The sequence below is a fragment of the Antechinus flavipes genome, chromosome 4 (genome assembly GCF_016432865.1).
Source record: "Antechinus flavipes isolate AdamAnt ecotype Samford, QLD, Australia chromosome 4, AdamAnt_v2, whole genome shotgun sequence".
NCBI lineage: Eukaryota > Metazoa > Chordata > Mammalia > Dasyuromorphia > Dasyuridae > Antechinus > Antechinus flavipes.
Genome location: NC_067401.1, coordinates 170,100,410 through 170,108,312, shown reverse-complemented (window position 1 = coordinate 170,108,312; position 7,903 = coordinate 170,100,410). Strand labels below are relative to the sequence as shown.

General features: G+C 34.3%; 1 pseudogene; it reads right to left on the bottom strand.

The window, feature by feature from the left end:
- Positions 1-3,134: 3,134 nt before the first annotated feature.
- On the bottom strand, positions 3,135-6,817 carry LOC127560686 (Golgi SNAP receptor complex member 2-like; annotated as a pseudogene).
- Between the last annotated feature and the right edge of the window lie 1,086 nt (positions 6,818-7,903).

Here is a 7,903-nt window from a genome sequence, read left to right as displayed (position 1 = left end):
ACTTCAGTATCTATGGTCCATTTTAAGAAAATGTAATTTCCCTTCTTATCTCTTTTAATTAAATCTATTTTAGCTTTAACTTTGTCTGAGATCATAATTTTTATTTTTTACATCAGTTGAAGCATAATAAATTTCTCCAGCTCTTTAATATTAGTCAATGCATGTTTCTCATTTTAAAAGATGTCTCTTATGGACCTGTATGTGCCAAAATGTTTGTAGCAGCCCTGTTTGTAGTGGCTAGAAACTGGAAAATGAATGGATGCCCATCAATTGGAGAATGGCTGGGTAAATTGTGGTATATGAATGTTATGGAATATTATTGCTCTGTAAGGAATGACCAGCAGGATGAATACAGAGAGGCTTGGAGAGACCTACATGGACTGATGCTAAGTGAGATGAGCAGAACCAGGAGATCATTATACACTTCGACAACGATATTGTATGAGGATGTATTCTGATGGAAGTGGATTTCTCTGACAAAGAGACTTAACTGAGTTTCATTGGATAAATGATGGACAGAAACAGCTACACCCAAAGAAGGAATACTGGGAAATGAATGTGAACTATTTGATTTTTGATTTTCTTCCTGAGTTATTTTTACCTTCGGAATCCAATTCTCCCTGTGCAGCGGGAGAACTGTTCGGTTCTGCAAATGTGTATTGTATCTAGGATATACTGCAACATATTTAACATATATAGGACTGCTTGCCATCTTGGGGGGGGGGGAGGAGGGAGGGAGGGGAAAAAAATGAAACATAAGTGATTGCAAGGGATAATGCTGTGTAAAAATTATCCTGGCATGGATTCTGTCAATACAAAGTTATTATTAAATAAAATTAAATTAAAAAAAATAAAAGATGTCTCTTATAAACAACATATTATAGGATTCTGGTTTTTGATCCATTCTGCTGTTTTCATTTTATGTGTGAATTCATCTTATTTATATTCAAATTACTAGTTGCATATGTTCCACTATCCTATTTTTCCTCACTGTTTATCCTACCTTCCCTGCCTCCCTCCTTACTTTTCTTCCTCTCTCTCTCTATCTCTCTCTCATTCTTCCTTAGAAATCTAATTTACTTTTGATCACTGCCTTCCCATTCTAGATACTCTTCTAAAAGTCCCTCCCTTATCCTGTCCCTTTGATTTCTCTGTAAGTAAAGATCTTTATACTCTATTAAGTGTGTCATTCTCTTTTTCACATAGTGTAATATTCTTCTCTAAAATTTAATGTTCTCTGGGAGCAAGTTTCTTGGGGGGCTTCTGAGGACAGCCTTCATTTCAGTTCAGTGTAATCACCCCAAATGCACTTCAGTCAGATCAGACCACCATCCCAGGAGGTCAGATCTTTCCCAATCCTCCCAAATTGTCTTAGATTAGACAGCAACTTTAACCTGACTTTTAATTTTTTCTGCCACTCTAAAATTTACTTTGAGGCATTATTTTAGGTTATTTGTGGGAAAATTTGGGAGAGGCAGATAGTTTTTTTGTCTTGTCACATATCTTTTCACAATTTCCTTGGAAAGAAATCTGGTAACTGATTTTAGAGGGGATTTCCAGTATTAACTCAGATTCATCAAGCCTCTTGAGAGAGTTTCACATTACATATGCATCATTTTACATTTAAGCATTCAGCATATGTAGAATTTCTTTTATATTCAATAGCTTTTTGAATGAATTTAACATTTATTAGGTACTTATTTCATTCTAACTACTGTGCTAAGTTCTTAGAAACACAAAGACAAAAACAAAATATCTCTAACCTTCAAAATTCCAATGAAGGGACAACAGGTTCATATTTATATACAAGACACACAAGAGATTATAGTACCTAAGAAGAAAATGGTGGTGGCAATGGCAAGAAAGGCCTTCTGACAGTGGTGATTGAGCTAAGACATTTCATGGTAAGAGCTTTCTGACATGGGAAACAGCACAAAGACACTGAGATGGGAAATAGAAATGACAAGATTTTTGTGTCTTTGGATCTTCAGAGCCAGGTATATTAACTCTTATGTAGTAGGTTTTAAATATACGATTATTAAATTGAATGGCTAGTGTTCAGGACAGTAAACCCAGAATATCAAATCTAATATTTGCAAAGCCCTGTGGAAAATACAAATAGCCCTTGCCAGGTTGGAAATTCTGCAGTGTTCTTCTGTTGAACCTCTCTCATTGAAGAATGAATTCTCCTTCCCTTTCCAAGATGAGAATTGTCATACCCTGATTGCTAGTGGGATGAAGGAAAAATGAGGAGGCTGGGATAATTTAGAAGTAACAGTAGGCGCTAGGGTCCTAGCAGCAGCTTTGCTAGAGAATAGGAATAGAGGAGCAAATGATTGGAACTGCAGAAGCTAAGGAAACAGGAATAGAGGTTTGGGTATGATGTCAACAACTCTAGATTTCAGAATCTGCATAGATCTTGTTTTTGCTATGTTTACCCAAAGGAGCAGATTCAAGATATTGATTTCCCCTCTTCCCATTCCCTCTCCAAGGCTTAATTGTTTAATATTAACCTACATTTCTTTAAAAGTCAATATTAAGATAAAGCTGGGGTGGTCTCTGTATGTTTTAATGCTAAACGTCAACTGAAGGAGAAGTGAAGAGAGAGAGAGAGAAATCTCAATGCTGGTAGGATCATTTTTGACATAATGGGGACCTGGAGCTACACAAAGGAGAAATTTTATTGATTCATATTTTTATAGCTTTCCCAAAGTGAGGAAAAAGGATTGTCTTAAACACCAAATAAGCCTAGCAGTTCTTGTGGAGGCAGAAGATTGGGAACCGGGAATAGGTATTAATGAGGGAGCTGTTTTAGGAAGCTTTTCTTTTCATTGTCTCTTTCTAACTGCTGGACTAAAAGGAAAGCTAAGTCATTTCTGAGGGATGGAGTCAAACAAGTTGGCAGAAAGTCATATCTTAAGAGGAACTAGGAAAATATCCTTTTCCACACTTGTATATTCCACACCACTGTTATATTTAGAAATAAATTAACCTCCTTCAATCCAAGAGTATCAACCCATTTCACTTTTTGCTTTGTCTATACAGATGGGTAATATTTTGATGTATATGGAGACTTTCTTATCAATGACTGCCTTGGGATATAAGCCTAATAATAAAATCTCTGAGTCAAAGAGTGAAATTTAACACTTTATTTGCATAATTTCAAATTTATTTCCAAGTGGTTGTACTAAGTCACAACTCCCAACAATGCATTAGTGGGTCTAACCTACCCACAACCCCTCCAACATTGACTTTTCCCATCATTCGTCATTTTTTCCATTTTGCAAGGTATGAGGTAAACATTTTAGAGTGTTTTTGATTTGCATTTCTCTTATAATTAATATTAGAATATTCTTTCATGTAATTGATAATGTTTTACACTTTTTTGAGAACTATTTGTTCAGATCCTTTGAGAATGTCTTTTGTGGCCAGGCATTTTAATCTCAGTTGCCTCATCGGCAAAATGGTGCTAATAACATTGATTGTATCTATCCTACAGTGTTGCTCTGAGGATCAAATGAAAATGTAATTTGCAAATCTTAAAGAGCTACATAAGTTCTGTTATCATTGTTATACTCTTTGTTTATTCTTATAACTCAGAGCTTTTCACAGTACAAACAGGGATAAGCAAGGAATTTAGGGGCTTAGATGTAAAGTACTAGGCTCCCTAATAGGTGAAATAGATTCATTTAACTTATCTTTGGGCAGAGTTTTCCAAACTGTGTGATGCTTCATTCTGAGGGAGCAAAGATCTTTTTGGGGGGCATGTAAAGTGAAGGCTAAAAATTATTTTATCTTTTCAAGCACAACTAACTTCCATAGCAATATATCTACACTTTTGTTGTTTTCTTTTCATTTTTGTGTATGTGTCAACATAAACTAGTTAACAGTATCTTCATTTTGTTGTTTTTTTTCGTGTTTAATGGCTAATGGCTTCAAGGGGAATGTTAGAAAGCACTAGTTTTCTGCTAGCAGGGTAGGTTCACTTATTTTTGGGAGAAGAAGAGGAAGGACTGGAGGGCGAAAGCAACAGTTGAATGAGAGGCAAAAAACACATGTACTAATCTTCCTGCAACCCAGTGTGGGAAATAAATATTTAATTTTCCCCTTATACACTCTGGGAGAGGTACCTATTCCAATCTGTTCACTCAACCCTCACTTCACCGCCAATCCTGTTCCACTATGACTAATTGCCACAAGTGTTTGAGCCTTCTTGTCACCAAGGCTAATATCTTCAGATTCTTCAGACATAGAACATAGGCAACGTAGGCGAAATCATCTAAGCATTTCACTTTTTCTTTTCTTCTCCTAGATCAGAATAGGGGAGGTTACTTGGTTCCCAAGAATAAAGCTTCTTGAGTGGGTCTTGGGTTTCCCCTCCAAGAGGTTAAAGAAAACTAGAGTTGTTTTGAAACTCCTGCTGGATTATAGATGAAAATTAGTCTGAAGCAACATTCACAGTTATGATAGACAGTATATTTCAAGATACTACCTTGCTCTGTCTCTCTCTCACAAATACATACATACAAAGATGTGCATGAGATGGAAACCCTTTTCAGTCACTGGGCTCTGCTTGCTTATGTCAGATATATGATCACACAGGGGAGTAGCATCCCACCTATCATCAAGTACTTGTGTGGGAAAGGCCACTTCTCAATAAGTTGTATGATAGTGTTAGCAGGATCTTCCTGAGTGCCCTTCAGAGTCATTCTCTGGTTCCTCAGTCCCTCCAGAATACTGTGCCCATCTCCAATAAGGCCATCTGTGCTGAGGTGAACTTTCTGGAGGAAGGAATTAAACTGCAATGATTCATCCATGAGTATGGTGATATCAGAGTCATTTGTGATGAAGAATCTTGCCAGAAGCTCTTCTTATGGTCTCTTTTGTTGGTCACTTGCATATTGCCAATGTTAGATCAATACAGTCTGCAAGTGCGGTACAGCATATTTTAACTTCACACAGAGTTTGGCAATCTGGCGCTTATTAAGAGGCTCTTTACTGGGCAAAATCTCCAGGCATTCCAGGCTGCTGGATATCTGGTCTATCCTTGCTTGGATTTTACTTTCTATTATGTGCAAAGATTCCTTGTCTGATATTTCCAGGTGTCCCATGTAAGACTGGATCTCGTGGACCTGCTTGTGAGGACACTTCCACCACAGACCCAATTCTGGCTTCTGGATCTACTTTTTTTCAATGAAAAGAAAGTTTAAATCAAAATCAAGAAAGCAACACTAATATAATGAATTTGATCCAACTGCAAATGACTGTAGCACAGGAATTACATAATATGCCATGCACAAATAAGATTAAATTTGAGTTAGTATATATTTAATCTTAACATCAGAATGATCTACCACAGTCAATTCAGCTTAAGCTCAAGATGCAGATGAGTTATGCTTTTACATTGTTTGCTTCCTTTTAACGTGAAGTTTTACAAACATATAGCACAATGCATTAAATAACTTATGTGGAAGTAAATAATAACTACTAAATTTGTTATATTTCTCATTCATTTTGGTAAGAATAATATATAAAAAGTCTAGGTGTACATTTTCATATAGTGTAGCTGTAGTGTACAGCTAGTGTAGCGATGTTAAAAAAAGAGCACCAATAAGGCCTTAAAAAAGTGGTCATCATAATTTGAAAATTTTCAACAATCCAATTTGTCAAACTTTTATTGTCTCTAATTTTTAAATATCTCTTTGTCATGGATAAATACATAGCCAATTTAAAGAGAAAATCCATGGCAGCAGCTAATTCTAATACAATCAAAGACAAAAGAGAATGTAAATGGCAAAAATATCAATATAAAAAAGAGCCAAAATCCAGAAATAATGACCTTCTGTATTTATGAGTAGGACACATAAATACTAATGTTAGAGAGAAAATAATGCTGTTTGTTATTTGTAGTTACTTTAACAGCAAGTATCATTAAACTAATAAATTGAAATTATATCTTGAAAATGTACTTGTGATAAGGGCAAGATAAAAACTTATATCAGATGATAGAGTCACATTTCAAACAGCTTGACTTGCAGAGAGTTTGGTGAGAAGGAGAAGTGCCTGTATTTCTGTAGACCATTATGATAATTAGCTAAAGTCTATTTTTGCAAATGTATGAAGCAATCAATGAAATGAAAAATTCTTGATTACATATGGTATGTTGTTGAACCTAATGTTAGAGAAGACATGTTACTTTATAAGCCATAGATGGAATAATGACGGAATAACAAGAATAATAACTTTTTAAGCTGACAAATCTTTTTATGAAAATAGTATGTGGGAGATTTTGTATTATACTCTGCACTAACAGAGCTTAATTGATTTTAGGAAGTAAAATATGTATTCAAGAATGTGGTAAAAAAAAATGCATCTTATGCAATTTGGAGGTTACTTATTTCACACAGTTACTTGTATTGAAAAAATACCAGAGAGTGGTTGGATAAATTTTCCAAGTTGTTATGAGGGTAATCAATTTGACACTCCCCCCAAAACTGTATGTTCAAATTGTTTCCTCCTTAAAATAAAAACTTGTAGAGTGCAGGGACAGCTTCATTTATGTCTCTCTATCATCAGTACTTAGCATAGTGCCCAGAACATGGCAGACAATTAGTAAATGTTTACTGATTTAATGATTATTGAAATTGTTGATGATATTAGGAGAGAAAAAAAGGCACTTCTATATTACTGTGAAGGATGATCTTTTTTCTTATCCAAAGTATTTGGAAGATGTTTTGAAACAAATTCATTTTGTAACAATAATTCTCTCGACATTTGAAGAGTTAGGAGAGATTTCTTGAAAAGCTGAGTACTTAAAAACAATCAGTGCAATGTCCTAAAATTCATTATCTCATTCAGAATAATAAAATAATTGCATTGATGGGTTAAAAACAAAGATAATACATAAAAGACTATTTCTATGTCTTTTGCACTAAAAATGCTTGCCATGAAAATGAAATGGAAGAAAACAAAGATCTTATTAATCATTCAACTGGTTTACAGAAGCAATTCTCATTTTATTTAAAAAAACCTAGATATTTCTGACTACAATTGCATAAGGAACCTATTTGCTATGGATAAATATCATATTTGGTCTCATTCCATCTGAATAAGTTGTAGTTAATAGACTTGTTTATCATAGGGTCCTTAAGGAGGCAGATAAGTAGTTCAGTGAAAAGCAAGCTCTAGGACTGGAGTCTGGAAAACCTGATCTCAAACATTAGAGAAAGAAATGGCAAACCATGGTGTCATGAAATTACAGATGCCATTGAACAAGAAGTACCCTAAAACAAGTATTTGATTCTGTTTTGATTACAGGTGAATAAAGAACTCTCTGATTTATCAAACAAAGTAAGACAAATTTTACTACCCTTTGTAACATCTTTTTTACATGAAATGAGGCTTCTGCTGAAGGTGAAACTAATAAATAGCAATGTCATCAATGAAAGGACATTTAGAGAAACTTTATATTGAAAAACAAGCCTACTCATCACCTTAATATTACTGTTATGATTATTTTCATAAATTATAAATATGAAAATTATAAACTATTTGCCAATGAAATCTATGCATATCATGTTATTTTATTATGTATTTAAGATTTGTTATAAAATTATAATCCTTAATTTTATTTGAATAAAATACAAGCCAAGAAACTTATTTGCATAGATTGTTTTTTGAAGTGTTGGGGAGGACAATATTTTTAAGAAAAAATATTTCTACATAAAATTTGGGAAAGATTGTTTTAGGTTCAACTCTCACTACTGTTGTTTGCAGTAGATGTTATTTATGACTAAAACAATCCAGATATTATGTCCTTAGCCTGCTAGTTTTGAATTGAAAGATGCTTTAGAAAGAAAAAAATTCTAAGCCAGATAATCAAAAGGACAAGCAACAGTATGCA